Source organism: Schistocerca gregaria, chromosome X (assembly GCF_023897955.1).
Source record: "Schistocerca gregaria isolate iqSchGreg1 chromosome X, iqSchGreg1.2, whole genome shotgun sequence".
Classification (NCBI taxonomy): domain Eukaryota; kingdom Metazoa; phylum Arthropoda; class Insecta; order Orthoptera; family Acrididae; genus Schistocerca; species Schistocerca gregaria.
The window spans coordinates 770,877,629-770,896,361 of NC_064931.1; positions in this window are offsets into that span (position 1 = coordinate 770,877,629).

Here is an 18,733-nt window from a genome sequence, read left to right on the forward strand (position 1 = left end):
GAGCTTGGGTCATTGCCGGGGCTACTGTTTTGGTCTGAGCGCCTTGCGCCGTCCCGATGTCTTCAATTTGTTTTTCGGACGCATCAGCGGTCGTTGTTGTGTGATCCCCCTGTTTATGTCGCACCTGCTGGTCTAGTGGTGGTTGGCATTCTTTTGTGTCTTGCGCTTTTGAAACCATGCTCTGAGTTTTTGCGCGCCCGATGTTTCTCCATAGCTGCGGGTTGCGGGGACTGCCCAGAGTTGATCTTACATATCCTTTCGCTATGTCTGACTTCAGGGTCAATCAATGAGGAGATTGAGCTCGAGTCGCTGTCTGTGGCTATGACCAAATGGTCAGAGTCAGAGCTAGTGTCTGACGAAGAAGGTGATGGGGGAGGATGAACTGGAGTAAGTGGATGTGATGATGATGGAAATGAACTGTCTTGAGATTGCACTCTGTGAGGGACGCCGTCCGAGGTTGAGTCACGTGGGTCCGCCATGGCGGGACACCCATTCGATGTTATGAAGATTCAGATAGGGAAGCCTATACTTCGACAATTCCATGCCTTTGTGCTTTCCCTACACAGAGCAAGCGCTGGATACTGCTAACCACTGCACGGCTTAGACGGTCATCCGTGAAGCGCAACGGGTCCCTGGACCGCAGAACACCCTAACAGCCTAAGGCACGAAATTCTCCAAAGGATTTTTGTAGCAGCGTTCTCTTCAGTCTTCTTCCCGTCCTCGCGGCATGGGAATCTTGTCGGAGAGCTATGCCATATCTTTTCTCCAGCGCATGCTGACGAACCAAAACCCGCAGACCGGGCGTGAGGCGCTAGAAACACGACAGATTTTTGCTCTGACTATTTTGCTTTTTTCTGATGGGGGCTCCACAACCACGACCAACGAGCCCAGACCACAAGCACAGGCTCCCTATCCCTAGAAACCCGACGAAGCACACCAAAGAAGCGAGAGCACGCAAGGCGGCAACCAAGCACACCAGCCCCAAGCAGAGAAAGACAATAAATCTTCTTTTTGTAGTGTTACTTTGTTCAGTAATAATTTCTGCTCCTGTCCAGGTTTCCTATGACGACAGTTGCTGCACCAATCTGTAGCCCACATCTCCTTACCATTGTGTACGGAGTCGTACACAACAGAGGGCAATTCATTGGGCAGATAATATTGCCACCTCGCGTGTACCACTCTACCCGCCATCCTTAGCGTTGCAAGTTATTTTAGCTTTGGCTTGACCTGGTGGATGGTTGTATGATGCTCCAGTGAAGGCGTTGGAGTGAACAGTTCCTAGAGTGCCGCAGTGTAAAAGTTCTCCTTAAAGCTGCCTTCGCGCGCTTGATGCACCACTGTAGGATGGAGCCATAAGCATTTCTTCACGGGGGCAACCATGTCACTTGTCCTCTACCATGTGGCGGCAATTACATCATGCAGATATGAGACATTCGTCTTCCAATTACTTCTCCATCTCCATACCTGCTGTCTGGCAAGGGAACCATACAAATATATGCCTCATGGTCAGAAAACGCTGTCAGGCAAATTTTTGCGTCCACTGTTGACATTACTAACTCCCTGAAACATACACCCAATACAAATGACGCACGGAGTGGCTCTTAAAAAACGTGTATCCCAGTTTGTTGTGATGCTGACTGACTCCATCCTACTGACCAGTTCCCGAAGTTCTTGCCTGGGAGTGTAGTTCGGATATTGCTCCTTCAGGTCGATCACACAATTAAAATCTCCGCCCATTACACAAGCATTGTATCGTCCTTGGAACAATGGGATAACCTCACAGGCCTAATATTCTGCACGTTCCATTCTCTTATCAGAGCCTGATGGCGCGTAAATATTGATCAAACGCACGCCACCTATGGTAACAGCCATAGTGTGGGCTGAAGGCAAATACTCTATGTTGTCTACATGTATCCTTCCCTTTAGTAGTGTCACTGCTAACACCTCTCTCATCACACAGGAAGCTTGAAATATTATAACTATAAAAATCCGTGGAGGGCAGCACCAAAACTTGCTGTAACAGCACTTTGTCTATGTCTGCAGCCCTTAACGTGTCACTGAGCATCTTGATCTTCACAGGCGTCCCAATGGAACTTTTGGAAATTTGTGGTGAGGTCTTATGGTACCAAACTGCTGAGGTCACCGGTCCCTAAGTTTACACACTACTCAATCTAACTTAAAGTAACTTACGGTAAGGACGACACACACCCATGCCCGAGGGAAGAATCGAACCTCTGACGGGGGTAAGCCGTGCGGACCGTGACAGGGTGCTTTAGATCACGTGGCTACCCCGTGCGGCCATGCGTCCCAATGCTATTTACGTTAATGGACCTTATCTGATACGCTTGTTGCATAGCTGTCATCGTAGATAGGGTACTTTATGATGGCTAATACCACTGTCACAGGATGCGCTCTTTCTACTGCCCACCATCCCCTGATTTGTTCTGCTGTTACTCCATGCCCTCTTCCGGTCTTACACTGGGAGAGTGTGTGGGTGCAGCTCCTCCAGCTTCATGGACTCCACGCTGGGTTGGGTTTTGTGACCAGTCTCCCAGCATCCCATCGTCATCATGCATAGCTTCCAAGGTGTCCTGATGCTGTAGGTCGTATTCCTCTGCTGCCTCCAGGGAGTCGTCACACCAAACACGTGTCACCATACAGCCAGCTTCCCAACATTCATGCTAGAAAGTTCATCTGTATCCATGGTTGGCTGATCTGTACACAGAAACGCCCAGAATTCGCTTCTGGATCTTATTGATAATTCTCACCATGAGTCGGCGTTTCTTCTAGCATTTTGGTGATCTCTGTTTCTGTTGCCGAACCTCTGAAGCAGTGGTCAGTATGGCCTCTTGATGTTCGTGATGGACTTTGGAATTGTGCTTAGTCGAATCCTGTGTGTTCACAGTTGATGTATCTGAGGGGGCTGTGGACGGCACTGAAAAGAAGGCATCGTGCCACCACTGCGGGCGATCTGGCGAGACGTCTTCCTTCCATGGTTCGCCATGATCTACCAGTGTTCTGGCACATTTCTGTCGCATGTCCTACTTCATTGCTTAATACCGCTGCATAGGTCATGTGGTCCACAATCATATGCAGAGTGAGTGGGGGATCACCCTGTGACAGTAGTAACAACCTTCTCCAAGTACACTCAGAACGTGCATGTCCCTCCTTTCCACGCCAAGAGCATGTTCGTGGTTATCTATCATAGACGAGAATCACCTTACAACCAGCGATGTACAGGTTCAATGGAACATGTTTCCGTAGTTCGATCCATATTTGTCTGACTGAGGACAGGAGATGTTTAGAAACTTGCCCATTTTTCAGCCATTTAGGTTAGGACTGTTCTATAAGAGCGAAATACATCTATCACCAGTTTTTCTGGTATTTCGAACAGGAGCTCAAAGAGTCGGATCACTTGTAGTTCCATGATGGCGTGTTTGACTGTAACCGCTCCAACATTTCCATCCAAACAACAGAAACGAAGTCCTTCTCGGTGTGAGAGTAGTATTCCGTCACATGCTGCTTCGTCAGTGAGCTTGTCATAGACCAAACTACTGACTATGGATAAGTCTATTCCCACTAGAACGTCTGGTTCAATTTTTACCTCATCCTATAAGAAACAAAATGGTTCAAATGACTGTGAACACTACGGGACTTAACATCTGAGGTCATCAGTCCCCTAGAACTTAGAACTACTTAAACCTAACTAACCTATGGACATCACACACATCCATGCCCGAGGCAGGATTCGAACCTGCGACCGTAGTGGTCGCACGGTTCAAGACTGTAGCGCCTAGAACCACTCGGACACTCCGGCCAGCTGTAAGTAACATTCCACCTCATAAGTCTTTGGTCACGCATGTTTGTTAACAAAACTACATTTCAGTGCCGTTTACGGAACAACAAGGCCATGATTCCTTCTATGCACTGCCATCGCACGTCGCTACACACTTAGCGCAAACACTTCACGTTCAACACTTGCGCCGGCCGGGGTGGCCGAGCGGTTCTAGGCGCTACACTCTGGAACCGCGCGACCACTACGGTCGCAGGTTAGAATCTTGCCTCGGGCATGGATGTGTGTGATGTCCTTAGGTTAGTTAGGTTTAAGTAGTTCTAAGTTCTAGGGGACTGATGACCTCAGCAGTTAAGTCCCATAGTGCTCAGAGCCATTTGAACCATTTTTTGCTACACGTGCAGGAGGGACGTCAACTCTGTCCAAACCATTGCGCCGCCACAAGCAGACTGAGTCAACGAAGCATGACTCTCGACCCGTCCTCATAGCTTTACTTCCGCCAGTACCTTACCTACTAGCTTAAAAACTTCACAGAAGCTCTCTTGTGAAACTTCTGTGAAGTTTGGAAAATAGGAGATGAGGTACTGGTGGCAGTAAAGCTGTAAGGATGGTCGAGAGTTGCGGTTGTGTAGCTTAGTCGGCAGAGCATTTACTCATGAAAAACAAACATCCCAGGCTTGAGTCCCTGCCTGACACACTGTTTTAACCTGCCTAGAAGTCGTATAGACATACAGCTTGTTACAGAGATAAGTTTTCATTTCGCGTGTTGATACTCCTATTGCAATGGATTTATATACTGAATTTCATTTTTCTAAAGAGTATGTTGATGAAGTAGATGAAATTATTCAGTTGGTACAATGCAGTTTTTCAACAAGAACATGCAGAGTTTCTTCATTGTTTGACATACAAGAACATGGCAGACTTTAGGTACACGGGGCCTGTGTACCTATCATTTACTGTGGGTTTAACACCTTCGAGAAGAGATGAAGGTATACTGTTGTAATTTTATCTTTGGCTGATTGCAAATCACCAAGTAATCCCATTAATACTATTTGCTTATGAAACCACTTTCACTTACGATGCTATCAATAGGATTAGTGAATCACATCGGTGGTTTGACGAATACCCACATGCTTCTGTGGAGAAACATTTTCATCAACACCTCTCTGTAAATGTGTGGTGGGTGTGGTGATAGACAATCAACTGATTGGTCCTGTTGGATTACTGCCGATTTACACTGTCCCATTATACAAAGAGCTTCCAGCATTATTGGAAGCGATTCCTTTGGCTAAAAGGATGTGTTTGTTCTTCCAGATTAATTGGTCCCCTACACATTCTAATCGTCAGGTGACACATCGTGGAGTTCTGCTCCAGGGACTTAGTGACCATTAGAATGCAGCAATGTGAGGAACATATCATGAGGAAAATTATTTTGGCCTCAGCATACCTTCCTTACGAAGACAGCTCTCCTCCTCCTTTGGAGGTGAAGAGACTGGTAGAAGCTTGGCATCAGCAAGGTGACCAACTGTTGGTGGGGCAGCAAGGACACCAACAGTAGTGGTGAGTACCTTCTTGAATTTCTTTTAGCTGACAACCTGGAGGTCCTGAACAGGGGCAATGAATCAACATTCAGGATTAGCAGAATGGAAGACGTAATTGACATAACCTTTGGTTCCATGATGATGGGCAGCTATGTCAAACAATGGCATGTGGTGTTAGAGCCATCCTTCTTGGACCACATGTACATTAAATTCAAAGTTGAAATGGGAATCAGACAGACCATAACATACAGGAATCCAAGGAAAACAGACTGGGAGACATATAGGAGGGACGTTGAGTTAGGCTTATCGGGAAATTAAAACCTCGATAAGGAATCCAGTAGAGTTTGAGGAAGTAGCAGAGGCTATTACCTCTGCCATAAGTACTTCATATCAGGAAAACTGCACAATCATCAAGAAGTGTACAAATAGGAGTGTGCCTTGGTGTAATAATAACTTGTAAAGGCAAAGAAAACAGGTACGAAGACTGTTTAACCTTGCAAGACCTAAATGGACAATGGGCAAAATATCGTGAGGTCCATGTCAACTACAACCTTGCAATCAGACAAGCAAAGGAGGCATCCTGGAAGGCATTCTTTGGGGAAGAGGAGAGCACAGCTGCTCAAACCAGACTTCATCGAATCCTCACTAGAATACCAACCAAACCAGGAGGTACGTTGAGGAAGGAGGATGGAGAATATACAAAGACAATACATGAAATGCTGGAGCTGCTCCTCAAAACTCACTGTCCTCAATAAGATCTGCTGGACAACACAGATGAGAATGTGATCCCCGAGAGACAATGGTTCTTAGGCACTCGAAGAGAGGACTGGGAATCGGCCAAGGAGTGTGTGGACTTCAATAAAATCCAATGGACGATGGGAACATTCCAACTGTTCAAGTCACCTGGCCCAGATGGAATATTTCCAGCTCTCCTGTGACAGCAGGAGAGAATCTCATAAGAGTCCTATGCAGGTTATTCAGGGTTACCCTAGCAGTAGGAATCATTCACAATGCTTCCAGGGCAGTGAAGGTCGTCTTCATTCCAAAGCCAGGGAGAACTGATCATACCAAGGCCAAGAATATGAGACCAATCAGTCTGTCCTCCTCCATTCTCAAAGCATTGGAAAAATTGGTTAATGTATACGTTGGGGCCCGTCTACATTCAAACCAACATGCATATCAACCAGGTAAATCATGTGAGACAGATCTCAAACAACTCGCTGGAAGGGTGGAGAAAGCACTTCACTTTCAAGAAATAGCCCTTTGTATCTTACTGGATATCGAGGGAGCCTTCAGTAACACGACCTTCTATTCCATGGTAAGAGCAGCAGAGGTGCATGACTTAAGAACCACTATATGTAGGTGGACCAGGGCCATGCTTAGTGGAAGGAAGGCAGAGGCTAGCATAATGAATGAAAAGATGGTAATTAACTTCACTAGAGGTTGCCCACAGGGAGGAGTTCTGTCCCCGTTATTGTGGAATCTAGTGGTGAACGAACTCAAAGGGACTAAATTCCAGTCAATGCTTTTGCCAAGGATACGCAGATGACCTTGTCACAGTAATACTTGGCAAATTTACTGACACAGAAATATAGCACAAGGAGGATTGGACATTGTGCAAGACTGGTGCATTAAACAGGATCTAATGGTAAATCCTAAGAAGACTGTTGTGGTGCCATTCACGAAGAGGCATATCCAACGCTCAAGTTGGAATCTAAAGCTCTTCAATGAAACTCTACCTGTGAAGGGGATAGTGAAATATCTAGGGGTAACCTTAGATGAGAAACTAACATGGACCCCTCACATTAAGAGCACCTGCTCCAAGGCGAAAAGTACTCTAGTAAGTACCAGAAAGGCTAAGCCCCAAAGGTATGCACTGGATATACACCACGATGGTTAGACCTAGGATTTCCTATGGAGCCGTAGTGTGGTGGAAGAAGGCAAAGCAGCGGGTTGCAGCTACAGAGCCTGCTAAGGTGCAGAGACTGGCCTGCTTAGCCATAACAGGTGCAATTAGCAGCACACCAACTGCTGGGATGGAAGCCATATTGGACATACCTCCACTACACCTTTGGGTCAAGATGGAGGCAGCAGCTGGGGCATACAGACTTAAAACTGGTAAAAACTGGATCTTATCGGGATATCCAGAATCACACATTAAGATAGTGAATGAGGTAATTATAGGAATGGCTGGGGACACGCTGGACAACTATATAATAACTCCCAACTGCTTCAGCAAGTCATAAAATATAATAACTGGAAGCAGGGAGCAGTGGGAAAAAAGAGTTCGACACTGTACAGTGGACATTGTTTGGTTCACTGATGGGTAGAAATCAGACCAAGGCGTTGGGGCAGGGTTGTATAGGATTCAGACAAGACTTAACGGAATGATCTCGCTAGGAAAACTGGCCTCGGTATTTCAAAATGAAATTACTGCAATCAGGAAATGTGTGGAGGAGAATATCAATAGGTGCTACAAGAGCTGTAGCATCTACACTCCTGGAAATTGAAATAAGAACACCGTGAATTCATTGTCCCAGGAAGGGGAAACTTTATTGACACATTCCTGGGGTCAGATACATAACATGATCACACTGACAGAACCACAGGCACATAGACACAGGCAACAGAGCATGCACAATGACGGCACTAGTACAGTGTATATCCACCTTTCGCAGCAATGCAGGCTGCTATTCTCCCATGGAGACGATCGTAGAGATGCTGGATGTAGTCCTGTGGAACGGCTTGCCATGCCATTTCCACCTGGCGCCTCAGTTGGACCAGCGTTCGTGCTGGACGTGCAGACCGCGTGAGACGACGCTTCATCCAGTCCCAAATATGCTCAATGGGCGACAGATCCGGAGATCTTGCTGGCCAGGGTAGTTGACTTACACCTTCTAGAGCACGTTGGGTGGCACGGGATACATGCGGACGTGCATTGTCCTGTTGGAACAGCAAGTTCCCTTGCCGGTCTAGGAATGGTAGAACGATGGGTTCGATGACGGTTTGGATGTACCGTGCACTATTCAGTGTCCCCTCGACGATCACCAGAGGTGTACGGCCAGTGTAGGAGATCGCTCCCCACACCATGATGCCGAGTGTTGGCCCTGTGTGCCTCGGTCGTATGTAGTCCTGATTGTGGCTTTCACCTGCACGGCGCCAAACACGCATACGACCATCATTGGCACCAAGGCAGAAGCGACTCTCATCGCTGAAGACGACACGTCTCCATTCGTCCCTCCATTCACGCCTGTCGCGACACCACTGGAGGCGGGCTGCACGATGTTGGGGCGTGAGCGGAAGACGGCCTAACGGTGTGCGGGACCATAGCCCTGCTTCATGGAGACGGTTGCGAATGGTCCTCGCCGATACCCCAGGAGCAACACTGTTCCTAATTTGCTGGGAAGTGGCGGTGCGGTCCCCTACGGCACTGCGTAGGATCCTACGGTCTTGGCGTGCATCCGTGTATCGCTGCGGTCCGGTCCCAGGTCGACGGGCACGTGCACCTTCCGCCGACCACTGGCGACAACATCGATGTACTGTGGAGACCTCACGCCCCACGTGTTGAGCAATTCGGCGGTACGTCCACCCGGCCTCCCGCATGCCCACTATACGCCCTCGCTCAAAGTCCGTCAACTGCACATACGGTTCACGTCCACGCTGTCGCGGCATGGTACCAGTGTTAAAGACTGCGATGGAGCTTCGTATGCCACGGCAAACTGGCTGACACTGACGGCGGTGGTGCACAAATGCTGCGCAGCTAGCGCCATTCGACGGCCAACACCGCGGTTACTGGTGTGTCCGCTGTGCCGTGCATGTGATCATTGCTTGTAGAGCCCTCTCGAAGTGTCCGGAGCAAGTATGGTGGGTCTGTGTTCTTTTTTCCATTTCCAGGAGTGTACATCTGTTCAGACAGCCAGGCAGCCCTGAAATCACTGGCAGCTCCTGCAATGAGGTCTAAGATTGTTGCAGAATGCCACAGGGCTCTGGTGGAGCTAGGCGGGAGCAATAGGATAAACCCAGTGTGGGTCGCTGGCCACTCAGGGATATATGGCAATGAACAAGCCGACAGACTGGCCAGGAGGGGGCAACGACTCCATTTATTGGGCTGGAACCAGTCCTGCGAAGGTATAGGTCCTCTGTGTCCAATCCAACGATTTGGAAACAGTTCAAGAAGAAATGCCATGTACTTCATGCACTATGGGCTGGACAGCCATCATTTTGGTACCGCAGGTTTTTCTGTCGCCAGAGGAACATCTTCTAGCATCTGTGGAAGATAATCTGTTAGGAGTGTGATACTTGTGCATCTTCAGTGTTCTGGCTATGGAACATGGTCCTATGAGCCGATGGTTCACTATCCCACATTAAACATGTACACTCCATGGACTCCTACATTCCACCTGACGAAGCCAATAGTGAATGTTGCAGTGCTTTACCTGTCCATGATTGGAAAATGTGGCTTCATCACGAAACAAGATACATAATACATCTCGAGCGTCCTGTCTTAATGCTCATGTACAGAAATTAACACAATTCTCATAATCATTTCCATGCAGCTATTGATGGAGAGAGATGTTGTAAGAATGGGATCTATGTCGATGGAGAATGCGTAGGACATTTGCCTGACTCATGTCACTTCCCCTTGCCAATGCATTGGAGCTGACTGTTCTGTCGTAACCACAAGCGCCAGAATGAAGACGAAGAATGGAAAACCACAGAAGGCGGCAAGGAAACGCTGGCCAATGGTGCACGGAATTGGACCGCGCTGCGCCAGGAGCGCCCCCTGCAAGAAGTGTATAAAAGCGCCAACGTCGGCCGCTCTGATCAGATCAGTATATGGACAGTTATCAATGACATGTGTCAACTTGCCTGAACATTTCACATATCACAAGGACTCTGAATTATATTGCACGTCGCCCCTCGTTCGCGACTACTACTTGTAAATCTCACAGTTAAGTATTCTTAATCTGCTTATTTGAAATAAAACCACTAACGTTATTTGTTTGAATTGTTGTATAGCACTACGAGAAGGCAGCATCCCTTAGGCACCCTATAAATGACGAGTTGGCAAGATCTAATACTAATGTGCGGATCAAGTGCAGCAGTAGAAAGAACATTCATTTCTCTTTCTTCTGTGCTCACATGTTTCCTTTTGTTATGTTGTCTAAGTGTTACATTACCACTTTTACGTAACTAGTTGAAGAGGTTGATGAATAATTGACGAGATGTTTGGCTTTTATTAGGATATCTTTCCACATACACCGTACAAGAACAAACTGCACTCTTCCTATACTCTCGATACACTGTGAGCATGTCGGTTTTTTCTGCATTCGCAAATCTCATAGTCCACCCACGACCTACTGTTGGGACTGTCACACACTAATTGACTAGCAAATCACAATGCGCTCTAGGAATGCACAAGCACATTCTAAGCAAACGTAACAACATAGTACATAGCAACTACGCAGATTACAGGCACAAAAAAGTGTCAGTGAGGAAACTTTTCGCAATATGATATATTGTAAATGACTCACACAAGACTCCTGTTACAAACACTACTGACGTTCTAATTTATCCAACTTCTAGTTTTTTTGTGTCAATGGTCATTGTTCCATTTTAAAAAGTGTATGCTTGCATAAAAAATAGAGTTTCTAAGTATTATTATAATCTTCTTATTGACTAAAAATATGAACCACTGACTACCAATCCATTCTGCGAAAACCACATGTCAATAGCACTTTCCATTTCTGCAGTGTTTGTGGTTCAAGTTTTAGGTGATTCATCCTGTATACAACACACACACACACACACACACACACACACACACACACACACACACACACACACACACACACACACATGCTATTGCCCAAGTGAATAGTGTGCATGTGGTAGGGTTCGATTCTGTCAGCACAAATGACTAGCGTGTCATGCTGAGATAGACGAATCCTCAGTTACGGCGTGAGGAGTTGCGGTGGTTAGCACACTGGACTCGCATTTGGGAGGACGATGGTTCAGACCTGCATCTGTACATCCTGATTTAGGTTTTCCGCGATTTCCTTCAATCGCTTCAGGCAAATGCCACGATGGTTCCTTTGAAGGGACCCAGCCGACTTCCTTTCCCATTCTCCCCTAATCTGATGGGACCAATGACCTCGCTGTTTGGTCCCCTCCTCCAAATCAACCCAACTACAACCAATTCTCAGTTGTGCTCAGTGGAAGCTATTGTGTAAGAGCAAAAGAGCACGTGAACACCATAACTTTTGACACCTTTATGATTTATTAGTTACTATTCTTTGAATGCTGTTAAACATTATGCAGCTGTGGGAATCTGAAATACATGGCACTAAAGGTACCATGCTATGCTACATTGCTACTGATCCATGAACTTTGGCATCAGGGTCGTGAGCACACCTTCAGTTGTGCACATTTTAAGGAGATTTTGCGCATGCATAACTGGCATGACATAATTGCCTTAGGGGCCAATACATATAGATTTGATAAACAATGTGCACAGTTCACGACATGCATGGCTCGCCCTCACCACTCAGCTACAAGTTTATGTCGATGCAACCAGGTAGTAGTATACTGCACCAGATTTTTATCCGCTTGGCATAAATCCCACTAGACAGTAGCCCACTCCTCAGATATTCCAGTTCACTCACTTTGAAGTAAAATTAGACTGGATGTCAATGTATGTTATAGTTATACTATTCCCACGTATTTTGTGGGATTCTGAATGAGATATAGTATATTAAGTTTTGGATTTTATCATACAGTAATCCATTTGAAGTCCTGAGAACCATAAGTACATCATCGTCAATTGTGAAACTGTAGTGTTTCTTCATGCTTCTGATATCTGTTGATCTAATGGTGGATCGGGTTTATTCGTGCTATAGAACCACATTCACAAAAAGCTGTCTCACTGGTTTCTTTGATATTCACTTAAATGTGGGATCGATGCCAATACGCTTTTGGCATTTTTGATTCTCAGCACCTCATTTCCACCCAATCATGTGATCATGTTGGTAGACAGTACAACTTGAATTTAATCATTTTCACAAACAGCAGTTTGTTCGGAGTTAGTTGTTTACTGTGCAGAAATCTGCTTTTTTGTCTAGTGTCAACGTGAACTCTGTTGAATCTGTGCTAACAGAAAAGAAAATTAGCAGGAAAAGTTAGCCACAAAGGAACTAGGGCCTCACAGACCAGATCTGTTGATTGAGAAAGTGACAAAATGAAATAAGCATGAGTACACGCAAACAAAGAAGTATAAAAAGAAGTGTAAGCTGTTGTGTGGGTGCAATGAAAGAATGTCTGATTTTCACCCGGCAAGTTAGTTTTTAACTAATATATGCATTAGGGATCTTATACATTTGCCTGAAAAAAAATAAAGAAGAACGAAAACTCCCATTTCTACAAAAATGTGAAATGGGGAGTAAAGAAAGCTTAAATGTCATTGTGATCGTGTCCTAAACTGTACTTGATAATGTACAAAACGACAAAATTCCCCAAACATAATTCTTTTTTTGCTGAAAAGTTATGCATATTATTATTATTATTATTGGCAGTGGCTGTAGCTGTATATGTTGATAAGCATAACTGTTATACAGCAGATGCTATTAATTTCACACTCTCATATTTATCTGACTCTAAATCTTTTTGAAGACTCAGAATCTACGTCCACAAGCCACCACTGGTTGTGATACAGTGTTCACCGCATGCCTTCATAGCTGAATGCTGAACTGCTATATATGTGCTGAGTGGGTGGTGGAGCACTGACCTCACTGCCATGTGGACGCTTCAGGCAGACTTCAACCACAAGGGGGGCCATTGATGCTGCACACCATACACCCTTAGCCCATCTAAGGGCTGCACCTCTATCTGTAGGGTACTCATACATTTCTGAATGAAGACCAAAAAACTCCACAATGTGTGGCCCATTGGCCTCGTCGTTGTTGGTAGGCATTATGCCTTAAGGATTCTTGGCCGCCTAACGAGATGTGTCGAATGCATGAGGATGACACCTTACTACTTCATACGGATCACAAACCTTCACCCAACAGATGCATCTGTTGGTATACATAAAAAGTAACTTCAGCTTTGTGAAGAGGGTTATTGCAAAACTGTAATGGAACTGGTACATGTGGCGTGTGGATAGGTCCATTATACACATAACAATATAACAGGTTTCGTGAGCTCAACTAAAATGTTAGCCATCTGTCAGCAGAGCAAGGTTAGGCATTGAAAAAGATAAGTAACAGATTGTTCATAATACTTGTATTCTGATAATAACACATTATATGTAGCACACTTAAGAGAGTGAACATCAAGAGCAAAGATAAGCTACTCGTCATACTCGATGTATACAGACAAAAGAACCAAGGAGTCAGATTACCAACATAACACTACCACTTAATCTAATCTAGAATGCAACACAGGATTTTGTGACAGTCTAATAGAAATCTGGTTGTCAGGGAAAATGATTACAGGATTTTGGTGCTTATTATTCAACAATTCACTTATTAGCCATCTCAAATAAAGTGCCTCTTTGGCTGCAGAATTCAAAGCTGCATATTCTGCTTCAGTAGTTGAGATTGCTACATCCTTCAGTTTCTTGCTCTCCCATGAAATTATGTTTTTCCACAAATGAAAAACACTTCCATATTGTGACAACCCTGTAGTTAAATCATCTACAAAATTCGAATCAACAAAACCAATCATATTCAGATCCTTGAAATCTCCTTTGTCAAATACAATGCCATAACCTATAGCACCCTCTTGCTGCCTTCCAGTGAACACTAGTAAACTTACAATTATACTGGCTTAAATCACTTGCTCCATAAGATATGTCAGGTCTTGTATTAATGCTGATATACAGCAAACAACCTATAAGTTCTTGATATGGCACTTGAACTTTATCACCCTGCATATCCCAAAGCTTTAATTCAGCTTCCATTGGTGTTCTAACAGGATCACAATCGACCATTTCAAAGCGTTTCAGCACATCTTTAATATAACCCTTCTGGTCAAGTTTTAAACTACCTTCCCCTCAGTTTCTGGCTATACACATACCCAGACAGGACTTTGCTTCTCCTAGATCTTTAACTTCAAAATTCTCAGACAATCCCTGATACAGCTTATCTTTTATCACACTGTTATTAAACAAGACATAAAAACCATCTACATACAAAGCAATAATTGCAACATTTTTACCTGACAGTTTAATGAAGACCCAATTTGCAACATAACCTAGGTCTAAAAACGTTTATTTTGCCTTTTCACTCCACTGTATGGCCGATTGCTTCAAATCCTAAATGGCCTTAGCTGGTTTATATACTTTACCTTCACTCCCTTTTAAAACAAAACCATCTGGTTGCTTCATGAGAATAGTTTCCTTTAAGTCCCCATACAGAAAAGAAGTATTAATATCAAATTGATTGAGCTTAAGATCAAGATTTACAGCTAAACTAATGCGAGCTCTAAGAGTACTATGTCTCACAGCAGATGAAAAAGTCTCACAATAATCAAATCAAATTTTTGTGTAAACCCTTACATAACAAGTCTAGCACAGTGGAGTGCTGTACCATCCACATTCCTTTTCAGTTTAAATACCCACTTGTTTTCTACAATACTTTTATTATTCTTTGGTGGATCCACAAGTTTCCAAGCACCATTGTTCTGGAAACACTTAATTTCCTCTTTCATGGCCTTTATCCAGCCTTCTTTGTCACTCCTCAACATGTCATCCTCCAAGTTCACAGGATCTTCTCCCAAACTAGAAAAGTCACTTACCAAATAGATGACATAATCTGGGTACTCCTTTGGTTTGGGTACACAGGCTGACCTTCTAACTCGTTCGTCCTCTTCTGAAGCATCATGGTCCATCGACTGCACCTCAGTCTTTTTCTGTGTCTGCCACTGGGATGCAGTGTGGGTCTTGATCTCTGTCACTTCCAGCACTGCTGACTTTTTTTCTTCCTCTGCCTCTCTCCATTCAGTATACTGTTTGTTTGACCAGAACATACAGAAATCTTCATTATTAACAGCTGGTGTCCTGGTATTGTCAGTCATGCACTCATTCTCCAGAAAAACAACACTCCTGCCTTTCACTATTTTCTTGGGGTTCTGTGGATCAATTAGTCTGTAACCTTTGATCATTTCATCATAACCTAGAAAAACAAGTTCTTTAGCTTTGGCATCCCACTTTCTTCTGTTTTGATCTGGTATATGGAGAAGAGCTCGACAACCAAACACCTTTAAATGGTTCAAATGAGATACTTTTCCAGTCGATAATAGCTGTGGAGTCTTATCATTAAGTGCTCTGTGTAGAACGTGGTTCTTTATGTAAACAGCTGTATTGTATCCCTCTGCCCAATACTGCTTAGACAGACCTGATTAAAATAGCATGCACCATGCCATCTCACAAATTGATCTGTTGGCCTTCTCTACAATTCCATTCTGTTCTGGGTCATAGGGCACACTAATCTGATGCTCTATTCCATTTCTCAATAAGAAATAAATCAAAATTTGAGTTCACAAATTCAGTGCCATTGTCAGATCCAATTAATTTTGTCTTTGCACCAATTCTATTGTCTACCAAAGTTTTAAACTCACAGAGAAACTCAAATTTTTGATCTTTACTCTCGAAAAAGTAACAGAATATCCTTCTGGAATAATCAGCCATTAGTACATACATGTACTTAGCTATACCATGTGACATTTCCTCCGTGAGGCCACATAGATCCATATGCACAAGGCCGAGCGACTCAGATGCATGTTTCTCTCCAGTCATTGGAAATGGGAATTTCGATATCTTACCTAGTACACACGATTTGCACTTGTCAAGAGTTTCAGAGCCACAACATTCCACCTTTTTGCCACAACTCTTTAAACATAGTTTAAGTCTAAAATGACCAAGTCTATGGTGCCATAAACCTTTCAGATTATTGAAATTTTTAACAGTGAGACCATGAAACTTCCTGGCAGATTAAAACTGTGTGCTGGACCGAGACTCGAACTCGAGGCCTTTGCCTTTCACAGGCAAGTGACAGCATGCCCATCTGACAACACAAGTTCAACTTTTTTAGTTTAAAAATGCCATTTGACTGCTCCAGAACAAAGTATCTCACTACTTTTAAGCATCTTACATCCATCTTTCTCAAAAACAACATTTAAGCCTGTCTTGATTAAAGCAGAAACTGACAACAAATCAGTCGCTAAGCCAGGGACAACAATAACATTCTTTACTGACGATATATCAGGTGAATTGACAATAACATCACCTTTCCCTTCGCTCACTAATTCAACATTATCAGCACATTTCATAATTTTTTTGTTTGCTATATTCTGTTTCAAAATCTTTAAGCCATTCCTATTTTGATGTCATGTGTGAAGATGCTCTGGAATCAATGATTCACTCATTCTGGCTGAAATCTGACATACCAAGTGCACAAAACAATGACTTTTCTGTTCCCTTTGATTCTTTCTTTGACCATTCTTGCTTCCGAGGAAATTCGGACTTGAAGTGACCATACTTCCAGCAATTGAATCATGCTTGTCTTTTGAGAAAACCTGTTGTGATTTCTTATAATTCCTTGTAAATAAGGCACTATCACTGCCATCCTTCTCCAACTTGAGGTATTCTTCCACACTACCATTCAGCAACTTTGCTTTGATATTTTCTGACGTGAAATTTTCGTCCGTTGTACTGGACTCTATACCCATCAAGTATGATAAACAAACTTTTGGTAAACCCCCAAGCATAATCAGTGCTATTAGCCCATCATCAACTGGTTTGTCCTAGCTCTGCAGTTTGTTAGCTACATCCAAAATGTGAGTAACGTAATTCTGAATATTTTCTTCGCATTTGGATAATGTAGTATCCAGCAGAATATCTCAGAGATTCATCCATTTGGTTTTATTCAAGCAGATTTTCCAAAGTATCCAAACTTCCTTTGCTTTTGTTGTGTTTTCCAAGTGTGCATACAGAGATTTATTCACATGCAAAAGAATAAGTATCCATGTATCTATATTCTTCTCTGCATTTGTAGTGGTACTTGCACCTATGGTCTAACCCACAATTTCTCGCGCAATAGAATGAGTTTCAGTTTGAACTTCCATGTGTTATAATCGTCCTTGTTTCTCAGTTTGTCTACCACTGGAGTAGTGGTTTTTGTCATACATTTGAAGCCATTTTCAGACACTCGAATTCAAAGCACTAGAATACGTGACTGATTTCTTCTGAAAAACGAGAGTTCACATACTGACGAAGTTAATAAAACACAAATCAAAACCAATATCACACACAATGCAGGCACATAAGCTAACATGCTGCTTCAGTTATTTATCTTGCTACCCATACAACAAACATAGTTCACTGCACAGATTTATCGTTCTGGGCCCATAACCTGTTAGCACAGCAAGGCTAGGCATTGAAATAGATAAGTAACAGAGCGTTCATAATACTTATATTCTGATAACAACACATTACATGAAGCTCACTTAATAGAGTGAACATCAAGAGCAAAGATAGCCTACTCGTTATACTCGACGGATACAAACAAAAGGACCAAGGAGCCAGATTACCAACATAGCACCATCTCCAGAGCAACGAAATCTTTGTTGAAGATTGTGGCTCCTTTAAAATTTGGCCTGGCGATATAACCTGCTGGGCCAAAACGCCACTTCCAACGAGTAAGTAAGTGCATTTCGCGATGTTCTCGGGCATTTTGCATAGTTTTGCCAAAAATTGCGTTGTTCATAAATTTGTGAAAATCTTTCGCAGAAGTACACTTCGCGAAAGCCCTCGTTTTGGCGTTTGAATCAATGTATTCCTTCAATCAGAGATGCTGTTTGAAGGAAATAGCATGGATGATTCTATGCAGTTGCAACCCAAACTTGAGATATTGGTGGAGATTGCATAATGTAGTATGTACCTTGTTTTTCCTTCCAGTGTTGTCACGAGCTTGGGGTGGGAATCGTTTTTCAAACGCAGTGCTCTGGATGCAGCACTAAATCACTGTGTTCGTCATGCAGACGTAAAGGGTACGTTATTTCTCTGCCTCGTGATGACTGAGTGTTGTGTGATGTCCTTAGGTTAGTTAGGTTTAAGTAGTTCTAAGTTCTAGGGGACTGTTGACCATAGCTGTTAAATCCCATTGTGCTCAGAGCCATTTCAACCATTTTAATGGGTACGTTACCTCTAGAATGTATCCTATTCCAGACACTACCTGCACATGTTTGATTTTTTACACAATCTGGTGCACTGCTTATTAGACAGCCACTAAAACCCTTCAATAGGCAGAGGCTGTTGCATGGTTTGCCTGTATAAGTTGTTTACATCTAAGTACATGATGTAGCTTAAATCACATGATGCAGTGAATTGTTGATTCATTGG